Here is a 14723-nt window from a genome sequence, read left to right as displayed (position 1 = left end):
ATTTTATCTGCAAATGGCCCAAGACCCCCTGACCTAGCTCTCTATCCAGAGTTTTCTCAGACTAGCATTCAAACTGAGAGGAACGAGAGGTTTGGCGGGAGGGAACGGGGATCGAGGCATATTGAACTTTATTTTCCTACCTGGTTCCCAGGGGTAGTTATGTTTATAAGATGTTATAAACAAACTCTCCATTCTATTCTATGGGAACAGGTAGCCTTGCAATTGTGAAAAACGAAATTTGCAGGAATTCACTATCAGGACATGCCACACATACCAGGGAATGTCCTACCTTTCACATACACTGCACCCTGCCCACAGGGGTACCTTGGGCCTACCTTAGGGGTGGCTAACATGTAAGAAAAGGGAAGGGAAGTTTAGTGCCTGGCAAGTGGGTACACTTGCCAAGTCGACATGGCAGTACTAGACAGCACACAGGCTCTGCAATGGCAGGCCAGAGTTACATATACAGGCTGCTTATGTGGGTGGCACAATCAGTGCTGCAGCCCACTAGCAGCATTTGATTTACAGGCCCTGGGCACACACAATGCACTGTCTAGGGACTGGCTAGTAAATCAAATCAGCCAATCATGCAAACACCAATCCATAACAACAATTTACAAAGGGAGCACTTGCACTTTGGCACTGAACAGCAGTTGCAAAGTGCCCAAAGCATCTAGACCAGCAAAATGGAGTCCAATACACAGCAAAAACACAGGAGGCAAAGGCAAAAAAGGCAGAGGAGACCCACACCCATGCTGCCAGGTCCAACACGTGTACCATCCAGCTGAAATGTAGGGAGAACTACCCACCCTCTTGGTAGTTCTCTTCACTAAGGCAGAAAAAGCTGGACAGATGATCAGCATTGGCATATTCTGTACCAGGGCTGTGTTACACCATGAAGTCCATCCCTGTAGGGAAATGGACCACCTCAACAGCTTTGGATTCTTTTTTTAATTTTTTTTTAATTCACTTTATTAAAAACCATAAAAGCATAGTACACAAATATAAAATATACATTTTTAAATGTGGTATTTGAATTCTTTTTTAGAAAGTAACAAAACTCTATTATGTCAGCTCTCCCCTACTCCCGAATTACAGTCTAAAGATATTATCAATTCATAGCACGTTTTGTTTTAAAACCATTTTCCGTTTAAAAGCATATAATTAAAATAAGTTCGCTTCCCCCCACTTAGTTGATAATCTTTTAACAAAAATGTGACAGTAATTCAAATCTAGGTTTACACATTTTTAAGTAATCTTTTTGGGCGTCTAAGGGATTACCGAGACCTTGTGATGTTGTAGTTCCATTTCTTTGTTTTACTTAGTGCACAACATTTGTCCGTTCATATGATGTTCCTATAAAAAGAGAAATGTTCCACTTAAAAACCCCTATATTTCATTTTACATATTTTCTAGTGTTAATTACTGCTTTTAAAAATAATGCAATATTTCTCATATATAGTTCACTGTCCAATAATTTCAATGCCAGGTACGCTGGCCGACATTGCCTCAGGCCCCAACTTTTTAAGATTGGAAGGATCCACCTTTTCCTTTGTTCCGTGTAATATTTACAGAATAAAACAGTATGAATGGTTGTTCGGAGCGCAATACCGTCACATGGGCAGGGGTCTAGATGTCTTGACCAATCGTTTGTTTTAGGGAACTAAACGGAAAAAAGAATCTAATCTAAAACGGGTGACTACGAATCTATCGTACCCTGTGCCGTAGTAAGACAAATAAGGTTGCATTTTTATCGAGGACAGAGTGGTCAGATGTAGCTGCACTGTTGTTTTTTGAAGCTCACATGTATATCTTAGTTCTTCCAGATGCGACATACATTGTTTCTTTAGGTCTTTCCTGGAAATCTCCATCATTTTTACTGGAGTGTGAAATAACTCGGGTTTTCCTAAATCCACTATAAAATCTCTGATGTACCTTAACCAGCTAATGACTAGGGCTTCATCCAATTTGAGAGAGTCTTCTATAACCTGTTGGTTAAAAGTTGTTTTGGTAGAGGTCCAAATTCGGTGCCATAGGAGCACTGGTTGGACCCTTATCGTATCTGTTACATATTCTAGACCCAGCTCGGTATGCCACATAAAGGTCGAGGTTGTTCGAGGAACAGCCAGTATGTAGCGAATAAAGGCATTTTCCACTTTCTGTATTTCTTCCACTCTCCAGTAACCCCAAATCCCGGCACCATATATTATCGCACTAACACATTTTGCTTTATAGATCTTAACCAATTCTTGTGGGGGCCTTTTGCCTATTTTCTGCGCAAAATTTACAAGGGCTGTAATTGTTTTCATGAACATGAGTTTTTTTTCTCTTATTGCCTGGTTCCATGTCCCCTTATTATCCACAAGTATTCCTAAGTATGGATATGTTAGTGCGATTTCAAGCTTTTAGCCCCCGATGAAAGTGGGCTTTTCTTTCGTTTTTGTCTTCCCGCAGCTCATTACATATAGTCACTATATCTAGTCAGTGCCCTTTGCAATTCTAGTGGTGTTTGAGCCATTATTACCGCGTCATTGGCGTAGGGAAGGGTGGGCATAGGGCGAGTTTGTACTTGAGGCAGGTCCTGGCACCCCTTGAGCATCGCCTGCTCCAAGCCGTTAGTGTACAAGGTGAACAGAAAGGGCGCCAGGACACAGCCTTGCCTAACACCCCTCTCTACTGCAAATGGCGCTGTGTATTCCCCATTTGGCCCATATCGTACTCTAGCACTAGCATCAGAATATAGTTCTCTCACAATTTGAATGAGGGACGGTTCAACTCCCATTAATTCAAGTATTTTCCATAATTTATTGTGGCTTACGGAATCGAACGCTGTGGAAAGGTCCACAAAAGCTAAATAAAGTTTCCCTTTTTTTGCTTTGACATATTTGCCCATCAAAATCGCTAGATTGAGGGCCTGTTCAACTGTCCCTAGACCTTCCCTAAATCCAAATTGAAGGTCCGTTAATACACTATTGTCTTCAGCCCATTCTTGGAGACGATCTAAAATTATACATCCCAGAACCTTACCCCGAGTCTAGGAGAAAGATTGGGCGATAGCACATAGGGTTTTGTCTATCGCCTTTCTTGAAGATTGGGACCATCAATGATTCAGACCAGGTTCCTACCAATCCTACGCTAACGGCTGCTGCAAGGGTCTGTTTTATTATGGGGCCCTACAAGTTTATATTTATTTGAATATGTCTACGGGTACCCCATCTGGCCCTGGGGCCTTTCCACCCTTGCTAGCTTTCAGAGCTAATTGAACTTCATCTATTGGAAAAGGGGCATTCATAGGGCTGTATAATGTAGGACAGGGAGTTTGGTCGCTGTCCTCAGATTGTTTGGAATACATTTTGGAGAAGTGGTCAACCCATTTTTCTTTGTCAATTTCGATTTCTAATTTAGGAGCTGTACCAGATCTCAGGAAAGGAGAGTTACCCACGCTCCAAAATGCAGCGCTATCCCCTTCTGTACTGGCCTTGTGTAGATCTTCCCAGGCATTTCTTTTTATTTCTCTCTTTCTAGTTTTAAGCGCTGGATTGTATGCAAGCCGGCATCTCGTTATTTCTGCTCTATCCCTATCCTTATTTTGCAGTGCAAGCTTTAAGGTTTTATATGCTTTCGTGCAATTTGTGTCAAACCAGCCAGTTTTCTTTCCCTGTCCCTTTTTCACTTCCCGTTTCAGTGAGTTTCTTATAGTGTCTGTAATACGAATATAAGCCCCTACTATCTCTTCATGTGACGTTGTCTCCTCAAGGCACTTCAGGATATCTGCCATGCTTTTCTCCACCACTACTTTCATAGTTACTGATGGTTCTATCTGTGCCCATTTTAACAAATGTCCTTTTGTTTTATTTATTTCTAGGCCTTGTAAGTTATGAAACCTTTTGGAGTGGACATTTCGTATTTTGGACGCAACCGATATCTCCACGCTTTGAGGGAAATGATTGCTTAAAACATTTTTATGGGTCTTAAAACTTGGAGCCCTACTAGCAGACCTATTTGAAATTAATATGATGTCTATTGTTGTGCTTGACCCTCTTCCATGGAACTTTGGCATAAATGGGATAGATGGTGAGGTCAAAGCATTTGCGAAACCCATATCTAAGAAAAAAAGAATCTCATTTAAAGCATCACCCTGCAAGTTGTGTGTTAAATGGGGGAGGGCACATTCTCTTTCATCTACTAGTCCACATAAAACTTCTTCACTATGCGGGCACAATGCAGTATTGAAATCACCTCCCCAAACCAGTAATGCATTTTTCTTATTGTCATTTTCAATATTCACCATTACATTTCTTAACTGATTTAGCATATCCCTTACATGAACCTTTTGTACATTAATATAAAAATGTACCACTATAACTTTCACTATTTTCCAATTTCATAGCCAATGCTTTGTAGTTGGGTTCTGAAGAGGACAACCATATTTTACTTATCCTTAGTAAGTTTGACACATATATACACAGACCACCTTTTGGTCTCCCGCTTGTTGATGGCACTGCTGGTGTGTTAAAAGTCATGTATACCCTCCAATGTGATTCTCCTCCAAAGACCATGTTTCCTGCAAGCAGAATGTGTCAAACTTGCTCACAAAATGTAGCCATGTCTGATTATATAGTTTGGAATGAAGCCCAGCAATGTTCCAAAAAAGTACTGTAAAACTGTTGGTGACAGTTGCACTCTGAAGGTGAATTTGACTATCAGTGTGTGAAACGGTATGTAAATTACACAGTGGTATCCTGGTCTGGTCTACAGTTTGTGGAGACAGTGGGTCATCTATACTATCTATATTAATTGGCCTCTGTGAGCCTGTGAGATACTGGCCATTTAAGCCTCTGTGGTGGAGCAAATTTGACGTAGTTCCAAGGGTCAATTCAGTTACTCGAGTGGTCTCAGAATAGGGAGTATCAGTAGTAGGCCCCTCTGTTGAGGAAAGACAGATTTGTTGTTCATTTGGTTTCTCATTTAGATTTTCCCGCTCACATGAGGTAGGGGGGGACTTCTGGGTAAGCATCTCTAGAGTAATTTAGAGGGTCCTTCAGTCAGTCTATCTCCTCTAGGGAGGTCAGTGGAGCATAACGGTTCTCTGTCACGATATTAGGGAGATATCCTATGCCTTTTCCCTTTGCCCATTCTACACTGTCCCTACCCTTTTGTGTCTTCGAGTTTATAAAAATATCCTAATGGGAGGATGTTAATTCCGGTATCATTTAAGGATCCACTTCCCCCTTTCCACAGAATCTTTTTAACCAGGTCCGGGTGTTTAAAAGTTAAAACAATGCAATCCCCTGGGAGAGTCTTGAATTCTTTCCCTACCCATAAGCCTCCTGGCCATTTTAAAATCTGTGAAGAGTTGGTTATTTATACCACGTCTTCTACTCAGCTAGTAAAGGGATTTATTTTTTAGATTTTCCCAGGTTTCCTTTTCTTCTAGGGTCAGTTTAGGAACATTGGCTAAGACTATGGTGTATGGAGTACATGCTGGTGGTAGGTCGAGATATTGTGGAGCTTCTTTATGTGCTTCAGTTGTTAGTTTGTCTTCCTTATAGTCACGTGACAGAAATGATCTATGCCTACTAATTTCTATTTCATTGTTTTCTCTACCCTTCTTATGGATGGTGGTCCAGTGTTTATCATCTGAATTTCCATTTGGAATACTCGAGTTTTCCCGTACTTCACATTTAGCTAGCTGGGGTTGAGGATTATGCACCACAGGGTTACTTCCTATCCCCTTCTTGGTGACAGCCCTTTTGTGATGATTACTTTGTAAGCCTCTATTGGCTATTCTGTCCGAAATCCCCACTTTGGATTCTCACCCCTCATTTGCATCAACCATCTGAGGGGCCTGTGGTCGGTCTTACCCCTAAGTGGGTCCTAAACAATGTAGGGATCGAATTTGCAATAAATACATATTATTGGCCGAATATGTCCAATATAACTTTGCAAACATATGCTCGATCAATTAGAATAAAGCGTAGTCATTTAGTTACCTAAAATTCACTCATAATAGGTTAGCACTATTGACACGGCTGAAGCCATTTTCTTTCGTTTCTTGGTGTGCAAACGTGGTTTCCCTGAAACCACGTGACTATGTCTTTTCCTCTATATTCACGGTGTCAGCCAAATCATGGTGGATGTCTGCTAACTGGTAGCTCAAGGGAAACTCAAGGTCGCACCTGCCTTCTTCGCGGGATGCGGACATTCTCACAAAGCCTGTTCTTGTCCTCCCCATCTCTAGATAGACTGGGAGGCACCCGGTTGACCTGCCCCCGGAATAGCTGAGGCCTAGGATACTAGCAATCTATTGTGCCTTATATGGGTATTCCTCTTGGCCTGCTGACAAACTGTGTTTTTCCTTGTAGGGTGTCATTCTCGATGTGTGAAACGTATATATGCTTTGTACTTTGAACATGTAAGCAGTCTCCTCTGCGCACCTCCGAGGTTGTGTAGACCGGGGCTCCCCTGTCAGTGTTTGTCTTTGATGAATAAACGATTGAACCTTCTCCATTGCCGACTGAATTATTAGTTAACCTTAATTGTATATGGGTTATTGGTAAGTGTGACCCGTTAGAATTTATTTGATCCCTTCAGTTGGCGACTCCGCCGGGACTCCGCGATAGGGTCGTCCCCTCCTGTAAACAGGAGTAGCGGGACAAGGAGGAGTTCTGGCCGAGTGGGTGGACAGAAAGAGGATCCTGATTTGAGACACCCGTTTGTGGTAAGAAAACAAGCCCTTCCCCTCTTGAGCCCAGTACCCCTCCCAGTTGTTGAAGACCCGATGCCGGAGTCCTTCGGGCTTAACCCGAGAGAAGAGCAGACTGTGTCGGTCTGTTTAGATGTCGGCAGTGGAGAACCCACAATCGACCTGAGTGCACCAGGTGAGTGATCTTTGAAATTGATTTGGATAAGACTCACTTCGAGGAAGCGTTTCTTTTTGGATATACAGTTAACTGTCTTTGTTTGAAGGTGACCGGGGAAGCCGGATCACGAGGGAATCGAGAGATCTATCGTTGTGGCAAAGGGGCTGCACGAGTAGAATCCTCACGGACTTGTTTTGTGATTAATTGAGACCACCTCTGATGCCGTAGCAGAGTACGGTGTTGCTCGCTGGGCCGAATTCTCTCTGGGAAATCTCTGGGAGCAACTGGGTAAGCTAGGGGCCTGGAGACGTGTCCAGATACCCGGCCCAACCAGAACAGGACCGTGGGATGGCAGGTGAGAGAGTTCGTGGTTCGCCGATCTGAGGGTCTCGGAGCACTCTAATGATTATCTCTTTTTGTGAATCTGTTGGTCTTGAATTCTTTTGAATTGATTCCCCGAACAGGAGTCGACGGGCTCTGTTTGTATTTGAAGACGTCATTTGCATTTGAACAGGTTAAGAGAACTAATTGCCTTGCACTGCTTTGCAGCACTTTATTGTGACGATTGTATGAGTGAATGCTATGAAAGGACGCGTCCGATTGTGTGTGCGTGATTATATGTAAAAGAGCGAGTAGAATAAAGCACAATGCTGTGTTGTAGTAAATTGTGTTTTGGGTGCTGCTCTCGGAAAGGAACGCGGCTCGAAGAAAGACAGCCCGCCCCTCCCGAAGGCAGCCCCAGTTTCGATATGTACACCAAACATGGCTTACAGCCAATTTTTTTAATACTCTGTGGAATAAGTACACCAGGGACAATTCGGATTTACAATGGCCTCTCACGGGGTCTTTTGATGAGAAAAAGATAAATTATATACATAATAATCCACATTTGTAAAGCGCACAATCACCCGTTAGGGTCTCTAGGCGCTGGGGGCCGTCGGGAAGATTAAGCAAGCTATTGCCCAGAGTCACATGGTGCTGGGCTAATCTGCCGCCGGTGCCAGGGATCGAACCGTGATCCCCAGCTTCCGGAGTCTGTCGCCCTGGCCGCGGCGCCACACCTCTTCTATACAGAATAAATTATTTATGAAAAAGAGTCGTCAGTCTATGTTAGACTCCTTGAACTTATGGTTGAAGGAAGCAAAAAGACGGAGAATTAGGGAAGAGAAGCTGGGGAAAATGAAGTCGGGTCAGACGGTCACACAGAAAGCTATAGCATATGATAAAGACAAAGTGGAAAAGAATATTGAACGGATGGATAGGCAGTTTCGGTTGGAAACCGATAAAAGCTATGTCGCCAGACCCGAGACAGGAGATGAGTTGGAAGAATTGTTGGAAACCCGACCACCTCCCCCTTATGCCCCGCAAGGTCTGTATCCAGCCGTGCCTGTGGTACGAGTCGATCCGGCGAGCGCCGTTGCAGCCGCCCGACCACGGTCGGGAATGATTGCCATGGCTCCCGTTGGCGGATCTGGATCCGACATTCCGGTTTCCCCTCCTTCTCTTTGACTAACTACCTCACCCTTATTATCCCTTCGGCCGGACGCGGCTGTCCCTTCTCCCTTGCACCCTGTATTTCTCTCTCCTCCAACTCAGACCTCATTAGATCTTCGAAATATTGTTGGCCCTGGGGCCACGCCCAAGCGACCAATGTCTGACTTGAGTGAACAACGAGCTTTCACGCGGTCGCTGTTGGGACAGGAGGAACCGAGAGCTATTATGGCATCCCAGTGGATGCGGAATCCTATTTATACTTTGGAAGACATTTGGAGTACTATGAAGGATTATGAACCCGTTGCACAACAACTGGCCCTAGAGAGCATGGCAATCCGATTGATTTCACTATGGGAACAGTGTTTTGAGGAACGATTAACTCCTCAGATACTGCGTGATATCAGGGACCACGCTCATAAATTTCATCTCCAAATTGAAGAAGTGTATCAAAATGTAAACACCCTTTTGCATTATAGGGAAAGGATGCACCGATAAAGTGCTGGATGGGGAACGCAACACCCCATGAGGGAAGTACACCCCCTTTTCTTTCCAGAGTTACCTGAAATTAAGGATAATGCGGGCAATGTTACTAGAGCACGGGAGGATGCCAGACTTCAGGAACAATGGGTTTATACCCCTTGAAAACGAAGTGAGGTTCTTACGTTAAAAGCCCAGCTCCCTGACCCTCGTAAAAATCCTACTGCCTATTATAAGGAATTGACAGAAGCCGCTAATTCGGCTATTATGACTATAGCTGACATCGAGCTATTCTTTGGCCTCCTGATCCCGGGGGATATCTGGAGACAGATACATGATACGGATCACATTCCTGAGTTGGGAGATACCTGGAATCAATTAAAAGATTGGGATAAGGAACGAAAGCCGGGTGAAAAACCCCGGGATGAAATATTAGCTGTACCAGAAAAGATTGTTACTTATATGCAGACCCTCCTCCCTCCGAGGAAGGTAGATTGGGATAAATTGACAGCATGTAAACAGAAAAAGGACGAAAGTGTGTCCGATTTCTTCATCAGGTTTGAGAAGGTGTTCATAGATTTTAGTGGCCAGGACCTTTCTACGGAAGGTGGAATTTGATTATTTGTAAACAGATTTGTCACGAACTTGCTTCTTGAGGTTATCACTCGTCTTCAATCGGCAGAAAGTACCTGGACTACAGCTGCGCCCTCTGTTATACTTAGTATGGCCCAATATTATGAACATCGGGAAAATGAGAGTAAGGAGAAATTAGAGAAAAAGACCAAGGATTTAGAAACCAGGGTACTATTACAGCAGGTCAGTAGAGGGAATAGTTCAGGATGAGGAGCACGATGTTCCTTTCAGAAAGGTCAAATGTCCGGAAGAGGAAGAGGAGGCCCGCTGAATATTGGGATTAATCAATGTTCTTATTGTAAAGAGGAAGGCCATTGGAGAGTAGATTGCCCTTTGCTACAGGGACGAAATGGACCCAGTAGAGGTCGGGGAAGAGTTCGAGGAAACCTGGATCGAAATAGTATGAGGAGGGAAGAGACACAACATGAGGGTTTTCGTAAAAATCACTTTGATGACCCTCAGAATAGACAGTACTATAATGAACACTATGACAGATACGAAGACCAAGAGTACGCATGAGATAGCCAAGGACAGAGCGGGGCCCGTATTACAGTACCAGTGGACCAAGAGGGACCTTATGTAGGAGGAGAACTGTTGGGTACATCAGGGAAGTTTTTAGTGGATACTGGGGCGATGAGTAGTTCAGTCGCCCAGACACTGGTCCCAGGGGCAGCTCTGTCTGGCCAAAATAATGTATCAGTCGGATTCTCTGGAATACCGGTAGTCAGCCCCGTTTCAAAACCTCTGCCTTTTACGATTGGTCCTATTTCTATGCATGCCCCTTTTCTCCTTACTTCTAATTGTGGAGATAATTTGTTAGGTTTGGATATCTTAAAAAGGCTTCATGCACAAATCTACTGCTCCCCCGATGTGTGTCTTTCTAACCATGCAGAAACCACCTATAGAGATGGCTCAGTATTTTGCTAAAAAGGAACCCCTGGCTCCTGAATTTGCTACCATCCCTCCGACCTTGTGGGCGAAAGGGGATACCGATGTGGGTCTGTTAAGAATAGACACTGTGTCAATCACCATAAAACCAAATGCAAAGATGCCTCGCATTCCACAGTATAAAATTTCACCAGAGGGTGAACAAGCATTGCTTCATATTATTCGCGACTTAGTTGACAAAGGAGTGGTGGAAGAAACAGCTGCAAATGTCTGCAACAGCCCCATTTTGCCGATTTTGAAAAAGACCCCAATTGACGGTACCCCGGATTATAAGTCCGCATATCGTTTTGTGATTGACCTTAGAGAGGTCAACAAAATAGTGGTCCCACAATACCCAGTGGTACCAGATATCATTACGATCCTTACCATGATTCCCCCTACTGCTCAATATTTTTCTGTTATCGATTTGAAGAATGCTTTCTTTAGCATTCCTATTCATCCTGATAGCAGACATATCTTCGGATTCTCATTAGGAGGACGAAGCTTTAGATGTACGCGCGCACCTCAAGGCTATACAGAAAGTCCTAGTATATATAGCCAGGCCTTGAAAGCAGTATTGGACGAACTGGTTCTGCCCACCGGCAATGCAATCATTCAATATGTGGACGACATTTTGGTGGCTTCTGATACGGAGGAAGGGTGCAGAGATGCAACCGTAAAGTTGTTACACCATTTGGCTAAAAAAGGTAATAAGGTCTCCCTTTCCAAATTTCAATATTGTCGACAGGAAATGACCTACCTTGGCCGCTTACTGTCGAAAGCGGGGAGGCGTCCAACGTCAGAATGAATATCTGTAATCACTAACTTGTCTGTACCGTGTACCCAACGTGAAGTCCGTGCTTTTCTTGGCATAACCTCTTACTGTCGCCAGTGGATTCCTAACTATTCCCTCATCTCTAAACCCTTGTTGTATTTGACTACCAAAGATGTGCATGAACCCCTACCCTGGACGGATGAATGCCAGGAAGCCTTTGACTCTTTGAAATCTGCTTTATGTTCCGCACCTGTCTTGGGTACCCTAGATTACCGGAAGCCTTTTTCACTTTATGTGCACGAGGTGGACGGTTGTTCCCTTTCAGTATTAACTCAGGATTTCGGGGGAAAACAAAGACCCTGTGCCTTCTTTTCATCAGTACTGGACATAGTAGCACAAGCCCTTCCCAGTTGTCTGAGGGCCACTGCGGCAGTCCGACAATCAGAGGGGATAGTGTTGAATCCTGACCTCACAGTAATGGTACCACACGCTGTAGATATTTTGTTAAATACAACTAAAACCCAGCATCTTACGAGTGGCCGCTTGACAGGATACGAATTGACATTGTTTGCACCCCACATTACCATTAAGAGATGTGCCACATTGAATCCAGTAACACTATTATTGAAGTGCATAAAAGATGTAGCAGCGGACCTTCCAATGCCGCACCTGAAACCCAGTTCCAAAATGTAAGAGTTGTGTGTGTAGCCACCCTCGACGTCAGCTGCTAATTGGCGTCGCTGTGCTAACCAGATCACAGGTAGTTTTTTTGTCTTGTATGGGGGCGCACAGAAAAAGAAGTCCAAAAGAACTGTCAATTTGAAATATATGAAAAAAGTTCCTTTATTCTGTAATGTTAATTTTTTTTTTTTTTTTTTTTATAAAACACAGTCATAATTCAATTTGCAACAAAAAATCAGCCAACGCGTTTCACTCCATACCACGGAGTTTCTTCAGGGCTGAAATCAAAACAGATAAAACAGACCTCAATGAATTTTTCATTTCACAAGTGGATCTAATTCGACATTTCAATTTACCTTAGCGTTTAAAAACATATTACATAAAAACATACACTCTAGGAGATGATGCAACAACCGATACAGGAAAGGGCCAGTTCACCCTCAATACGAGTATCATTATCATAAATGTTATACTCTCTATTTATGGTACATTTTAACAAGCGTTTTGACAGGAAACCTAATATCAACATTCATGCTTTCAAACCATGGTTGTAGCTTAATCTTTTAACACACATGGCTCTCCCTCCTCAAAACAGTATGCTTCACAGTTCACTTGATTCATCACTTTTATGTTCCCAAACATAAACATTTCTACATTTTTAGGCACACAAGTGTGATTGACCATCCTTTTCACGATGACAGGGGCATACCCAGGGGGGAGGGGAGGGCCAAAGAAAAAGGTGGAAGCGAAGAGGGGAAGTAGCACATGGATGTTCGAATAGAATAAATATTATTACAATTTAATAAGGTGGTGATCACAACAAGTCTTACAGGATGTCCACACCGAGAGTATCACACATCTCACCCATTTATATGGGCAAGGTCTGTGCTATCAGCAATTGTCATTTTAAACCAAAAGATCCTCAACATACCCATGATCATGAATTGTAAATGGAAACGCTCACCAGATAAGTTTAAACCGGTAACGCGTGCCAAGATCCTTAAAGGTCATAAACAGATTTTTTCTCAACAAAATGGATTTCTAAAAGTAAAGGAAACATTATTATTATCAGCCTCCATCCTAACCAGTTATATATTGCGTGCAATAGCCCTCCATAATAGATATTATACATTCTCCCGAACCAGGCCTATAACATGAAACAGGTCCACCTAATGGGCTAGGGAACCCCAAATTTGTTTTGAGAAGTGACCTTCCCAATGGAGCGACGCCCATATCCCACCCGTTATACTGACCCAGTTGTCCTGTCGGTTCGGTGGTACTATGTGCGTACGCCTCAACTCTACCTGAAGTTAATCGTGAACCTCCGTAGGACCTGCAATGTTAGATGGGAGACATATTACCATCTCCCTCTAAATATGTTACCCGTGAAACAGCACATATTAAGAACGTCTCATGCAGCACTTACAGTAAAATTGTATTATATTTTCTAGTGATGATGTCTCACGCTCCTGTATTTGGAGTCAAGGTGAGGGAAGCTGAATCAATTCCTGCTCACACGGACGTGTCTAGGTTCAAAAAGTGATAAACCTGGTGAAAAAACCCCACAAATTTAGCACAATTCTAGACTTGAATAAAGTAGCGGTACGCATGATTAAGGCGACTCTCTCTTAGAAAGCTCGCAACGCCAGCTCTTTGTTTATTGATTTAGGTAGTTTGCAGTAACTACGGACTACAAATCCCAACAATCTTATCTACGGTGCACAGATCATATGAACCCGAACTTATCTGTAGTCCATACTCAAAATTCGTTGTCAAAACAATGGGGCGTATTTGTTGCCCCTCCGATCCGTATTCTATTATATATTTAATACTCAAGTTTTCGGTCATGACCATCGGTTATAGATAGCACTTTTGCTGAACTTTAATAAAATCTTTACCCTGAGGCGGAAGCCGGGGCCCTTTGCGCTCTCTTGCGCACTCTGTGTAATTATTTAAATAATACCTGATCGGAACACCATTTGGAGCACAGACTCGTCTGGGCAGTCGTTCTAGAGCACACGCTAGTTGGAGCCGAGTTAATTTTAAAATATTGTATATATTTTAACAGTTGCTGTTTTAGACTCGGACTTGCCTTACCTGCAGCGAGATTGCTTCGCCAGGCAGCATCTTCGGGACAGGCGCTGGTAACCGCATCACCGAACGGACCCGCCATCTTGGGTAGGGAAGGTCGACGGTCCAGTTGACCGCCCCTCCCGCCCTCCCTGGATACTTAAGGGCGGTCCCTTTCCCCTTAGTGACTTTTGCTGAACTTTAATAAAATCTTTACCCTGAGGCGGAAGCCGGGGCCCTTTGCGCTCTCTTGCGCACTCTGTGTAATTATTTAAATAATACCTGATCGGAACACCATTTGGAGCACAGACTCGTCTGGGCAGTCGTGCTAGAGCACACGCTAGTTGGAGCCGAGTTAATTTTAAAATATTGTATATATTTTAACAGTTGCTGTTTTAGACTCGGACTTGCCTTACCTGCAGCGAGATTGCTTCGCCAGGCAGCATCTTCGGGACAGGCGCTGGTAACCGCATCACCGAACGGACCCGCCATCTTGGGTAGGGAAGGTCGACGGTCCAGTTGACCGCCCCTCCCGCCCTCCCTGGATACTTAAGGGCGGTCCCTTTCCCCTTAGTGACTTTTGCTGAACTTTAATAAAATCTTTACCCTGAGGCGGAAGCCGGGGCCCTTTGCGCTCTCTTGCGCACTCTGTGTAATTATTTAAATAATACCTGATCGGAACACCATTTGGAGCACAGACTCGTCTGGGCAGTCGTGCTAGAGCACACGCTAGTTGGAGCCGAGTTAATTTTAAAATATTGTATATATTTTAACAGTTGCTGTTTTAGACTCGGACTTGCCTT

The sequence above is a fragment of the Lissotriton helveticus genome, chromosome 4_1 (assembly GCF_964261635.1).
Source record: "Lissotriton helveticus chromosome 4_1, aLisHel1.1, whole genome shotgun sequence".
Classification (NCBI taxonomy): Eukaryota; Metazoa; Chordata; class Amphibia; order Caudata; family Salamandridae; genus Lissotriton; species Lissotriton helveticus.
Note: the sequence above shows the minus strand (reverse complement) of the source record.